The sequence below is a fragment of the Equus caballus genome, chromosome 6 (assembly GCF_041296265.1).
Source record: "Equus caballus isolate H_3958 breed thoroughbred chromosome 6, TB-T2T, whole genome shotgun sequence".
NCBI classification, from domain to species: domain Eukaryota; kingdom Metazoa; phylum Chordata; class Mammalia; order Perissodactyla; family Equidae; genus Equus; species Equus caballus.
In genome coordinates, this window is record NC_091689.1 from 93,071,598 (window position 1) to 93,085,350 (window position 13,753).

The 13,753-nt window shown below is 40.4% G+C and overlaps 1 protein-coding gene across 4 annotated transcripts in view; it reads left to right on the plus strand.

Moving 5' to 3' along the window:
- SRGAP1 (SLIT-ROBO Rho GTPase activating protein 1) overlaps positions 1-13,753 on the plus strand; it is a 265,246-nt gene that overhangs the window by 115,676 nt on the left and 135,817 nt on the right. The gene's annotated exons all lie outside the window — the stretch shown is intronic.

Here is a 13,753-nt window from a genome sequence, read left to right on the forward strand (position 1 = left end):
TCTGACAATAGTGTAAGTCCCTGAGAGTGGGTGTTTATTATACCTGTCTTAATGATGAAGTCACTTTAGCCCAGAAGAAGGTCAGTAACTTGCCCAAGGTCACTTAGGTCTTTAGTGACAGAGCCGGGAGGGAATCTCATCCAGATCTGTGAATTCCCAGTTTCTCCTCCCCAGGAGCCTGATAAGCAGGACGTTAAGCCCCAGGGAAGTTACCACTGGGGTCCGAATCCCGGCTGTGTGACTCCCTAGTTACATTATGGGTTTTCCTCTTTGAATGAAACCCGGGGAGCAGCTCACCAACGGTTACTTGTGGATGGCTTGAGAGTGTATTGATTTACGTAAAATCCCAGCAAATTCTAAATTTAAACATTTCATAGCAGAGGGTTCTCTGCATTAAAATGATGGTGTCCTCATCTAACTTAGCTTATTTAACACTCAACTCTCCCCCTCTTCACTGTGTAACTTTGGGTCACTTTTGTCCTTTTGTAAAATGAGAATCAAACTAGTTTTCTCCCAAAATAAGGATCTGGATGGATTGTGCTGATTTAATTGTTTTCAGATATAGAATCTGTAATCTTGCTTAACATTACGTTGGTACAAGGGGGGAAAATAAAGGCTTTGGAGTCAAAGGTGGATTGAATCTGTTCCTTAGTGCTTTGTGACCTTGGACTAATTATCTGGTTTTTTTTTTTAATTGGCACCTGAGCTAACAACAGTTGCCAATCGTTTTTGTTTTTTTTTTTTGCTTTTTTCCCCCCAAATCTCCCCAGTACATAATTGTATATTTTAGTTGTGGGTCCTTCTAGTTGTGCCATGTGGGACGCCACCTCAGTGTGGCCTGACAAGCGGTGCCATGTCCGTGCCCAGGATACGAACCAGCGAAACCCTGGGCCGCCGAAGCAGAACGCGTGAACTTAACCACTCGGCCACGGGGCTGGCGCTATCTGATCTTTTTGAGTCGTGGTTTTCTCATCTGCAAAATGAGAATATTGTAATGTATTTTGCATACAAAAATGTATTTTTTAAGGATTTGAGGTAATCTAATCAAGAGCCTGGCCCTTAAGAGGGGACCAGAAATGTTGGTTATTGATGCTCTGGAATTTCTACCTGTGTGCAGGTGGACTTGCATCTCTACACCAAAAATGGCATGTGAATAAATCAGGGGTAGGAAAATCAGAATGGATATAATCTAGAGCTGTGTATATTAGAAACATATTTTGAAGAATATCAAACAAAATGTTAGTATCAATCTCTTGGTGATAGAAAATCACATGAGTTTTTAAATAACATTTTTCCAACATTTTACAATATGGATGTCTGCTTTTGTAGCAATCAATGATTATTTTTATTTATTTATTTATTTATTTTTTGAGGAAGATTAGCCCTCAGCTAACTGCTGCCAATCCTCCTCTTTTGGCTGAGGAAGACTGGCCCTGAGCTAACATCTGTGCCCATCTTCCTCTACTTTATATGTGGGACACCTACCACAACATGGCATGCCAAGTGGTGCCATGTCCACACATGGGATCCGAACTGGCGGACCCCAGGCCACCAAAGCGGAACGTGCGCACTTAACCGCTGCACCACCGGGCCAGCCCCATAATGGTTATTTTTAAAGTAAAAGACTCACTCGTATTTAAAAAAAAAAAACACACAAAAAGTAATTGCAACTTAGTAACAGATGAGCTCCTGAGATGGGTGATTTTCCTCCTTCTTTCTACTTTTCTAATCTTCTGGAATGTAGCTGAATGCTCAGCCAGGGAAAGAGCTTTCCGCAAAATTTATGACCAAGTTCTCATTGGACCAAGTCTTCTCAGCTGTTGGCTGTTGTGCAAGCCTTAAACTACCATATACTGATTTTTTTTTCCCTCAAATTTCTCTTAATTGGGCAACTTGGGGTGAGGGAAGAATGGTGATGGTTTTGATGGATATCTCTTTCTTGCTTTAGGTTTAAGGGACAGCCTAGGAGAATGGCATAGATGTCAACAAAGGGAGAGATTTGTGAAGCGAAAGCAGGTGGTAATACTCAACCCTTTTTCATACCCCTCCCAGTATGGAGGCTCTGGGGGAGTGAAGCCGCTCCTCTTTGAGAGTGGCCAGTGGCCTTAGCAACTGTCTTCCTGTTAGCCTTTGGTTCCCAGAGTGATTTGGGAATGATGTTAGGTGAGTTTTGAACAAGTTTCATATATGAGTACTCATAATTATTTCCCCATAACTATTAAATCTCCCCTTTCTTTTAAGAATCTCCATATTCACGTGTTGTCTTACATCCTGGGCTTTTTGGTTGGTCGGCTTTGTCCTATCTCTGGAGTGCGTCTACTCATACAAAGTACCCTTTTGGAAGTTTGAGATTTAATTTAATTTAAAAAGCATTTCTGTGAGTTCTTTGCAGAAGGAGAGGGGGGGTCCAGGTTAATGCATCTTTATATAAGGGCACCTGGCGTGAGTCATATTGTTGGCATTGGATACATTTCTCTTGAACCAATGGACGAGTTCTTGGGTCAGTTCAAGGAGACTTTTAAGAGTTGGAGTTGCCCAATGGTGGCACAGCTGCTCTCGGGAGAGAGCGGGTGATTCTAGGCAGGCGTGGACTTGGGGGAATTTGATCACCAGACAGTAAATAGGGCTGAATGATTTCTAAGGCTTATCGTAAATTTGAGATTTTGTCATTCTTCTCTTTCTCTAACGTGTCCAAAGAAGAGAGATATGAAAAGTAAATTGGAACCACAGCTTATCCAGTAAAGCTTTGATAGCGATGATGGTCAATGGGATTTGTACTAGCACTGGGAGCAGAAGTGCTTTTCTCTGATTCCTCAAGTCAGCATGAACAGTTCTTGTCTTGAGAAACAGTTCCAATGAGATTGGACTTCAGATCATCTTCCAGATTCAGGCTGAACGCCAGGAGAGAAGGGTGAGGAGGAGAAATTGTTCTAGTATTTTCAATTCCAAGAAAACTAATGGAGAAGTTTTAGAGTAAGTCAAGCCATTGGCATCCAGGTTATGAATAAATTCACTTAAGAGCCAGGAAATAATATTACTCACTAAATACATCCCCTTAAATTGTTTTGATTGGTTTTCCACACACCGTTTACATTGCTCCCTCATTCATGAGGTCCCCCAAAATAATCATTAATCTGAACTTTGTTTTTCTTGTGTTATATTTATGACAATTGAAGAAGGTATTAGTTTTGTCTAATAGGCTTAGAATTTCTTTGTCAGAGATGGAAAAATGGTAGTCCAGAGGCAAAATCTGGCACAAGGATGGCTTTTGTTTGGCCTGTACAGTGTTTTTTTTAAATTTAATTAGTTGTTGATATTTAAAAATTTGGAGATTTTACCCGAAAATCCAGATTTCTGGCTTTTCTAAAAAAAAAAAAAAAAAGTCAGATTTGGCATGACTGCGTCAGGCTTCCCACTGAGCAGCCACTCTCTGGTGTCGATGGCTCATGAGGCACGCACTCCCTCTGAGCACAATGACTACCTTCCCTCGTTATTGTCTTCCTTGCCCTCTTCACTCACTTCTGGGACTTGTCTGGCTTCTGAGGGCAGCTGCCTTGGTGACCATGGCTCTGTATGTAATGCTCACATGCAGGTCCTAAGACTATAAGTAGCGATGAATGCAACCTCGGGAGGGGCCTGCTGAAGGATATAACATGTCCCATCGGATGTGGGCAGGGTGTTCTGCCTTTGGGACCATCCTGCCCAGCCAACCGTGTAACCAGAGTGAAGAAGAAAAAGTGTATTCCTCCTGTGCTGTGCTGTGCTGCTGGCATTCAGTGTTTTTCCTAGTCTGGGAATTGAGGCGTGGATGCCCTGCAGACTGTGCTTGCCTAAGCTCAGGGTTCCTTGTCACCTGTGCTGGGGAAGGGCCCAATGGAGCAGCAGGCTCCCTGCCAGCCATTCAGACAGCTTCCTGAATGCTGCCAGCCAAGAGAACATCAGCTGTGCCTGTGCATAGTGTGGGTTCTTGCCAGAAGCATCCAAACTTCAAAGGAAAAAAAGCTGTAATGTGGGTCGATGTGGAAAGGTTTTGGTCTTACTGGATTTGGCTCATTTTTACGGAGAAGGAAGATGATTTAAAGAATTCTGAGGGATTCTACCTGTGTTTAACAGCCTTTCCACTCTACCCTTGCGGTCCAAGATAATTAAAATGCTCGAGGAGCTGCAAAACCTAGCCATGAAAATAGAATGAATACAAAGCATTTCTACTGTTTGGTCTCAGAGCTATGTTAAAACTAGAGTACTGTGAAGGAAGAGCATGGATGAATCTTATGGCAAATTCCGTTAAAACTGAAGTGACACATTCATGACCCATGTTGATTTCACCTAGGCTTCTGAAGGCTTACAAAGGGGAACATCTTAGAACTCTGAACAACCTACACTTCGCTTCGAAGAAGAAGAAGAAATTATGCTTTGTTTGACCTTGAAGTTTTATTCTCATGCTGACCCCAAACTGAAGTCTGATATCTGGAATTTGTTGAGAGCAAGATGTACCCTTCAGCAATCTCGGAGCCTGAAGACGAGCATGCGGAGAGCACAGCGCTCTCGGAATCCCTCCGCGCCCATGTCTTACTCTGTGCCTTCCCCAAGACGCTCGCTGCTTTACGTTTGTTTCATTTCCTTCTCCTGTTGCCCTTCCTCCCATGCTCCTCCTTTCCCCTCCCTTATTTCTCTCGCTCTCCTTGGTTCTTTGCTCCTGTGTTTCCTCATTAAGCTGTTTCCCTTTATCGTTCTCATGTTCCTCCTCCCCTCTTTCCCTGGGTCTGTCAGTCCATTGTCCTCCATTGTCATCTTTTTAGTACTTCTGCTTCTTACCCAAGGTGCAGGGAAATTTAACGGGGGTACACAGTGTGGCCAGAGAGCTGAGGAGGAAAGACTCAATTAAAAGCCACGTTTAGATTGTAGATGCACCCAGCGGGAGAGGTGGGGAGAAGCTAGCGGGTCCTGGGGATATGGAGGGAGGAGGCAGCATTTCTCAACAGCGCACTGAGAGCCATTGTGCATCTGGTCATGTTTGAAAATGAATCTCTTCCAGAGAAGAGCGGCTCTGTGAAGGAGTGGGTGTGGCAGAGACAATAAAGCTAATACTGTGTTTGACGTCCTATAAAGAGCTTAGAAAGAGGTAGAAAATTAGAAAATAACTAGCATTTTTACCTTAGTATTTCTGAACTGCTGCTTTGTTGTAAAGATTAAATGATACAGTATCTTTTAAGAGTGTACCTATTCAGAGTCAATTGCAACATAGACCACAAAGTAAATTAGAAAGGCAGGTAGGTGTTTTAAATAATTTGTAATTTTAAGCCACTTTAATTCAAAATTTAAATCTAATTATAGTGAAATAAAAGGCAATTCTGGTCACCTTATAGTACTTATAAATCCTTCCATTCCGTATCCTCAGTCTTTTATTGAATAGAATATAGCTGACACTGCCCTCTCTTATCTAAATGTGTAAAAAGGTTTTTAAAAATCTATTGTCAAACATTGGCAGGAAGTGTCATTTCCTGATAATTTTATCAGTTGGAACAATTCTACAGCTATCTTTTCTAAATATGAGTAATATGCATTTGTTTTTGACTTGTTAAATAAGTTGAAGCATTCTCTGTAAGTGACAAGAGAGCTGAATAAAGATAGCATCCCTTATCACTATAGGTTGTTTACTTTTAAATCCCCTAATAATTGGCGCAGTCCCTGCTTACCTATCACCCTGCAATACAGAACAAACTGCCATCCATGTCATGCCCCGACTCTCCAGAGACTCAAACCCCTGGGCCTTTGCACAGACTACTCCTTTTGCCCATAATACCCTTCTGGTACCCACCCCAACTTGGCACATTCCTACTTAGCTGCTAGTTCCAGTGTCACCTCAGAGCCTCCCTGATTTACCTGGGCAGAATTTGTCATTCCTTCCTATGTGTGCTCATGGCACTTTCTTCATGCTTCCACAGCAGGATTCACCACATTGCAGTATAAATGATGATCATTATAGAAATAACGGTTACCTGCTTTCCTGTCTGTAGACCAGGAGCTACCCTCAGAGGCTCTGAGGGCAAAAAGCGCTGGGTTTATCTTTGTTCCCTCAGAGCCCAGCACCTGGAGGATGCCCAGTAAATGTTCGCCAGACAGTAGGATAAGCATTTCTGTCCTCACTTGTTGGGTGGCCATTGTTGAGTGAACATTGTGAAATTCAGTTTTTTCAGATTAGGTGAGTAAAAGTTGGATGTTTGTGCAGTACAGACAGTAAAAGCAGAAGCACACTTTTATTACAGAGTTTGGCTCATATCTGAGGATGAAATAGAAGAATGTTATTTTTAATACATAGGTTGTCTATCAAATTGGACATTTTCTTTGATACTTTGAAAAGATAAAATATTAAAGAAGAGAATTAATCTTTCTGACATTTAAACAAAAGTGGTTGATACTCAGTATTTGCTTAGGCCTGAAAAATCTTAAAAAGTAGAGATATAAAAATTGATAATATATAAATTGATAATGTGTGTGTATGTGTATATATTTTAAATATATATGTATAGCATATCTATCTGATTTTTAAAATTGCCATCTATTTAAGGATTGTGTACCCTAAAACTTGAAAGGCATTTATTTTCAGATCCAGAATTGTGGCTTTCAGTTGTAAAATGAGTGTTGAAGAAGCATGGGTAACTAGACTACTTTCTGGTTTCCTGTATCAGCTCCTGATCCAGAATTCTAGTTCACTTGGAGCCAAAGGTTATTAGAGCGCTCATTTAGTGAGCTGTAGTTAAATCAAAATAAGACATAAAGTTGCCAATAGCAGTCCAATCAAAGTCTCTAATAGAAGTCTAAAGAAAATTAAGTGAAACGATTAGTGTTTCCTGTGTCATTTTCCTAGATGAAGGTGCTCTCTTCTGGTAGACACATAAAATATAGCTTCAATTGAGAGTTTAAAACATTGTGATAACCTATGGATTTAACTGGAGTTCTTTTCCACTGTTGACCAAATAGGACGTTGTTTATGGGAGAAGCCTTGTAGGGTTGGATGCCAGAAGGACCACATGGAGCAAAGAATGAAGAGAGAGTGATGGAGCAGTGGGTTGCAGGGAGAGGCCAGCCAGGTGGTGCAGTGGTTAAGTTCGCACGTTTTGCTTCTGTGGCCTGGGGTTGGCAGGTTCAGATCTCAAGTGCAGACCTGCCCACCACTTATCAAGCCATGCTGTGGCAGGCGTCCCACATATAAAGTAGAGGAAGATAGGCATGGATGTTAGCTCAGGGCCAATCTTCCTCAAGAAAAAGAGAAAAGAAAAGAAAATCATTTTATGAATTAGCAAAATTTAGGTCTAAGTCCATATGTGCATAACTAAGCATTTTGATAACTTAGCTTTACTGAAGCAAACATTCATCAGAGATAGTTATCTATTAAGTACTATAGGGAAATTTAGACATATAATGTTGTGTATTCATGGGACTTATAATCTGTTTCATTCAAAACTTTACAGTAATTATAACATAATAAGTAATAGTACAATAATAATTTTAAAACAAAAGCAGTTGACCTAAATACATAGTTTCCCATAAAGTCATGACATTCAGGAAATACTAGGGAATTAGCATTAGCCACTTAACTAGTTTTTTTTTTTTTTTTAAAGATTTTATTTTTTCCTTTTTCTCCCCAAAGCCCCATGGTACATAGTTGTGTATTCTTCGTTGTGGGTTCTTCTAGTTGTGGCATGTGGGACGCTGCCTCAGCGTGGTCTGATGAGCAGTGCCATGTCCGTGCCCAGGATTCGAACTAACGAAACACTGGGCCGCCTGCTGCGGAGTGCGCGAACTTAACCACTCGGCCATGGGGCCAGCCCCTACCACTTAACTAGTTTTTAAAAAATATTTGAATCTTTTTTTTCTCGTCTTTTGGCTTTCTTACTTTAAATGGTAGACGTAATCTTTGCTTTTCCAAATGATGCTAGACACTTGGCACTTAAACTTTTATTTGCTACATTAATAGTTATATACAGCATCTATATACATTCTGACACGTTATCTAGAAGGCCAGGCTGGGAGCACTTCTGCTTCCTTTTGCTTTGTGCCATTACACTCTACGTGTAATTGTTGAACAGTATAATTTTGTATCATGGGCTTTGGAGTCAGACAAACCTGAATGGGAATTCAAGCTCTAATACTTACTAATCATGTGACTTTGGAAAAAATACTTAACTTCTCTGGGCTTCACTTTCCTCATCTCTTAATTGAGGTACTGCATAACAGGATTGCTGTAAGGATTAAATGAGCTCACCTATATCAAGTACTTATCACAGGATCTGGAACCTAGTAGGAACTCACTAAATTTTCTCTTGTTCGATACAAATGGTAAATTGCTTGAGAGGTTCAACTGTGGTATAGCAGACACTTTAAAATTGTAATTACTGCTACGTAGGAAATAGCCTTAATTTGAGAATGGCTCAATTTGCAATTAACTCAGTACAAAAAAGATTTAAACTAGTTTGAAAGTTTTTCATTCTTAAACCTTACTCAGAGAACAACACGTGTAAGATTTTATGTTTTGGTCCACGAGACTTCCTGTTGAATTATATCAGGAAAGAAAGTCAGTGTTTAGAAAGCGTCTTGAACCTTTGTCAGTAACACAGCCGTTCCGAAATGGAGATCTTTGTACTCTCTACAGATCAATGATTTCTGCACACTGCCTTTTTGCTAGTAGTAAAAATCAATCTACTAATACAGTCTTAAATGTCCTTGCTTAATTATGGGGAAGTTAATGAAACCCTGCCTCTTGTGCATTCCAAATAAGAGCACTATAGTGAATCATTCAGATCTGTACTTCCTTAAATTGGCCTTTTCTGCAATGTAGTTAAACTGCCATAATTGATCACCTTAATTTATTGCCTTTTATCCTGACTAGCTTTCATCTGAAAAAAAAGTGCAAATTTATTTTCTGTACTTTGCCTGAAAATGTTATCTAAGCTGAAATAGAATGTTTGGTTTTCAAAAGCTATGAAAACTGATGATTCTGTAGTAAGCTCCTATTCTAAAATAATAGTGAGGTTAACATCATTTCAAAGGAAGGTGTTATAATAAAAACTTGGATAGAAAAATGGATACAGCTTCTCTTTAGTGTCAGAAATGTTGTGAAATTGACTTTACTTTCACATCTAAAACAATGAGGATTAACTGCTGAGATGATAGTTTTTTATTTTATTCCAAAAGGTTTTATCATAACTCTCCTCCCCCCAAATATGCTAATCATCTCTAGAGTTCTAGGATGAGGCCACGGTTTTGATCTTAGAACGGAAGCAACCTGATTTCATATGTCTGTGCTATTGAGTTTGCTTGAAACGTTGGTAATATGTTAATTTGACAGTAGAAAAAGACTTTAGAGAGTTCTATTTTCTGTGAGGCTGTAACCTGGAAGGTTGCATTTGGTACAGTCGTACTAAATGTATGCCCCAGAACCTAACTCTTTTGGGGCAGGGTATCAAAAATATCATTTTTAGTTTATTTAAGAAACTTCATTTCCATTCTCCAAATTTGCACAGCCTTCCAAATCCTACATATTCTTTAAAGGCAGTGCGGGGCCAGCCCCTTCTAAAGCTACCACTGATGATGACCCCAGGTGGCCCGTCATCTTTCCTTTGTGTAGTCAATACTGTCAAATCTAAAACTGATTTTCTTTTTTCATTACACACTTTATGATAATTGGCCACTGCAGTGCTTTACGTAATGAGAAAGTCTGTTTGTATCTCATCTCATTGAAGCCTTCCATTGCCTTTGGAAAGGGAATATGGCACTTATGATTAGGGACCACTTTCCGGTTGAGGAAACAGGAATTCCACTGCGATAGTCGCTCCTCCACCATCACGCCTCTTCTGCCTGCAGCTGGTGCCCTGACGCTCTGGATTCAGTCTCATGTTTGCCTCACCCCTAGTCCTGTCTTCCACTGAAGCCTGCGAGCTCTTCAGAGACCTTTGCTGATGGGAACGCCACACTCCAGATTCCACTTAAGAGAAACTTAGTTGCTAATTCACTCATGTCCTAGAGAAGCATTGCCTTGTAGATAGCCCATGTTTCTAATTTTAGATTTTTTTTAGTAGTCATATTAAAAAAGAAACAGATGAACAGGTGAAAGTAATTTTAATAGTATCTTTTTGTAAAGATTGGCACCTGAGCTAACATCTGTTGCCAATCTTCTTTTTTTTTTCTTCTTCTTCTCCCCAAAGCCCCCCAGTACGTAGTTGTATATTCTAGCTGTGAGTGCCTCTGGTTGTGCTATGTGGGACACCGCCTCAGCATGGCCTGATGAGCAGTGCCAGGTCCGCGCCCTGGATCCGAACCAGTGAAACCCTGGGCTGCCGAAGCAGAGTGTGTGAACTTAAGCTCTACGCCATGGAGCTGGCCCCCAATAGTATCTTTTAAATAACAAAATATATCTAAAATTTTTAATTCTAACGTTAATTAATATAAAAATTATCAATGACACACTTTTACATTCTTTTTTCCCTTACTGAGCCTTGACATCCTGTGTGTTTTATACTTGGAGCACAGCGCAGTTTGGACTGACCATGTGTCCAGTGCTCAGTGGGACTAACGGCTACGTATTGGGCAGTACAGCTCTAAAGCTTTCTCCACAATGTACTTGAAAATCAGGTTTGGCTCCCTGATAACAGATTAAATAGAAATACTCATTAGTTCCACACCAGATGCCAGAAATGAGTGATTCATAGCTAATTAAAATAATCGGCTTCGGCCAGGGAAACATGGATACCATTCATTCTTGTGAGGGTTTTTATTGTTGCTGTCGGTTTCTTTTGCCCAGTCATTCATAACTCAAATGGGGGACCATATAGCTTGCAAAGGAAATTATTTCATGAGGTGTAGGATGCTTAGCATTTCGTTTATTTGCTTAATTAGTGTGTGATTTTTCTGGAATGCGAATCTGATTATGTATCTTCCTTGTTCATGGTTGTTCAATTCCTCCTCACTGATGTTTCCTTAAGTTGCCCAGTGAAAAGATTCATGGGAGTATTTAATAAAAATCCTCCGTTCTGGGTCCTACCAGACCAACAAAATCAAATATCAAGCGGAGGGGCCTGGACACAGGTATTTATAATAAGCACTCCAGGTGGTTCTTATCATCAAGCCAGGTTGGGAAACTGGCCTAAAATAAAAAATCTTACTCTTTAGCCTTTCCCATGGGGTCCTTTCTGACCTAGCCCATGGCTAGCCCCCTCCCCAACCAGGGTTTGGTCTGGGCAGCAGAGAAGCACTTGGTGTAGCTCTGCTGGTTCTCTCTCACCTCCTGCGTGTGCATCTGCTTCAGCCTGGAACGCCCTCCCTCCTCGCGTCTGCCAGCAGACTGCAAAGTCAGCCTCATGGTCACCTCCTCAGCGCAGGCCTCTTTGCCCAGCCATGGAGACTTCCTCCCCATGCCTGCGTTAAGGCCCAGAGGCCACTAGCTCTCCCTGTCTGTTTGCAGTGTCTGTCTCCTTACTGAGGATGGGGCTCCAGACTTCAGTCTCTTGTTTACAGCCACTAGTCAGGAGTCTGGCACAAGGAAATATTCAATAAATATTTTTCTAACAAAAGCCTGCTGATGCTGGTGATAATAATATCTCCATCTGTTTCATAGAGGTTTACAGATTGCACCATGCTTTTTATGAATATCATCTCACTTCTCATGACCTTGTCACATGGAACTGTCGTTTTACAGAATGAAACTTTGAGAGGTTAAATGACTTGCCCCTTGTCACATGACTTGTAGCAGATGACACTGTAACTCCAACCTGGGTTCGTACTGATGTCACCTGATTTTCTCCATGCAGAGGGTAAGAGAAACATAAATCTTGGGGGCACATTTGTAGTGAAATGAAAAAATGGCCTTTGCTTATTCTGTCTATTCACCAAAAAAGTCAAAGCTCACTTTTATGGATTTCTTTTGTTCCAAATTTCTAGCCTAAAAAGCCTATTTCACCAAAGTTTGTACTTGGTGTTTAGCTAATCAGAGGCTTCAAGGTTGTATGAAGATTCCCGTGAGTGATGGGCATGTGAACAGTGGGTGGAACCGGTTAGACTCTCGTTGGGTTCTTCTCGTAAAGACATTCCAGTGGCTCTCACCTGCCATTTGGGAAGATGCCTTACATGCTTTAGATAGAAGTACTGATGAATCCGAAGAGAATGTACACTTTTTGGATATCATAAGAAAATCTTACCAAACAAGACTATGAAATAATTGAGTTGGCTTGTGATGCTTTAGAAATGTTACTGTGTTTTTCTTTGCTGGATGATGATGTGTATCGCACCCAGTCTGTCTGCGCTCGATCTTTCCATGCAGTACGCATCAGCCTGTGGTCTCTCACAAGCTTATTTTAAGCGTTAGGACTTCCCTTTGTGACAGCAATAGCAAGAAATGCCTTCGTTTCCTCTTTTCCCAGGCAATTCCATTTATTTGGTAAGTATTAGTCAGCAAATTTTTATAGCTTAGAGGAACTATTTCAAAAATAATTTTTTTTACAAATTAATTGAGTAGATTGAAAGCACATCTGTGTATTATTCTTGTCAGATTATTAATGTTGATCATTCTGTAATGATGCTCTGGTAGAATAGAAATGACATAATAGGCATTCAAATAAAACAGTAAACTTTTGCCCTGTTAAAACAGCCATTATTATTATTTAATAGGTGCTGCCCTGGCTTTAAATAATGTCTGCTTAGAGCCTCCTCAGAGACGGCATTTTTCTGCCTCCGAGAGGTTGCGCTGCTTTGTTTAGTTGTGTGGGAGTCCTGGTGACAAGCCCTTGCTGGTGTTCTAGTAGGTAAATCTTTTCTATACCGTTAGAAATTGTAACAATTAATATACAAATGATGCTAGCCAGTAAGTGCATTTACTGTTCGGGTTTATAGATAAATTCGGGATGAAGGAAAAACATTGAAGCAAGTGCCGTTCTGTGAAAACATTGTTTTAAAGTGCATGCCTGTTTGTGTCGTCTAGTTTGATGAACTACTAAAAAGTACTAGGAAATATGAGGAGTTACTTTGTTGTTATTACTATTATCATCATTCTCAGAAATGTCTCAACAACCAAAAGTTCATGGAATTGTGATACAGCATTCTTTTTTTTTTTTTAACAGCTATATTGAGATAGTCACGTATTATACAACTCACCCGTGTAGCACGTCCAATTCATTGGTTTTTAGTATATTCACAGTTTAGTAACCATCACTGCAGCCACTTTCAGAATGTTTTCATCACCCCAAAAAGAAAGCCCGCAGCCCTTAGCAGTCACCTCCATTTCCCCAACTCCTTCCACCCTAGTCAACAACGAATGTACTTTGCTTCTGTGGATTAGTGTATTCTGGACATTTCACGTTCATGGCCCAGCAGTGGCCTTTTGTGATTAGTTTCATGCACTGTGCTTCTGTTTTCAAGGTTCATTCATACTGTAGCATGAGTCAGTACTTCATTCCTTTTTATGGCTGAATAATATTCCATTGTGTGGCTATAACACATCTTGTTTCTCTCTTCAGTAGTTGATGGACATTTAGGTTGTTTCCACATTTCAGCTATTATGAATAACGCTGCTGTAAGTTTTTGTGTGGAAATATGTTTTCATTTCTCTTGGATATATACCTAGGCGTAGATTTGCTCAGTCTTTATCTGCTGTACATTGCCCTTTTGAGGAACTGCCAGATTGTTTTACAAAAGTGGCTGTACAATTTTACATTCCTACCAGCAATATATGAGGGTTCTAGTTTCTCTACATCCTCACAAA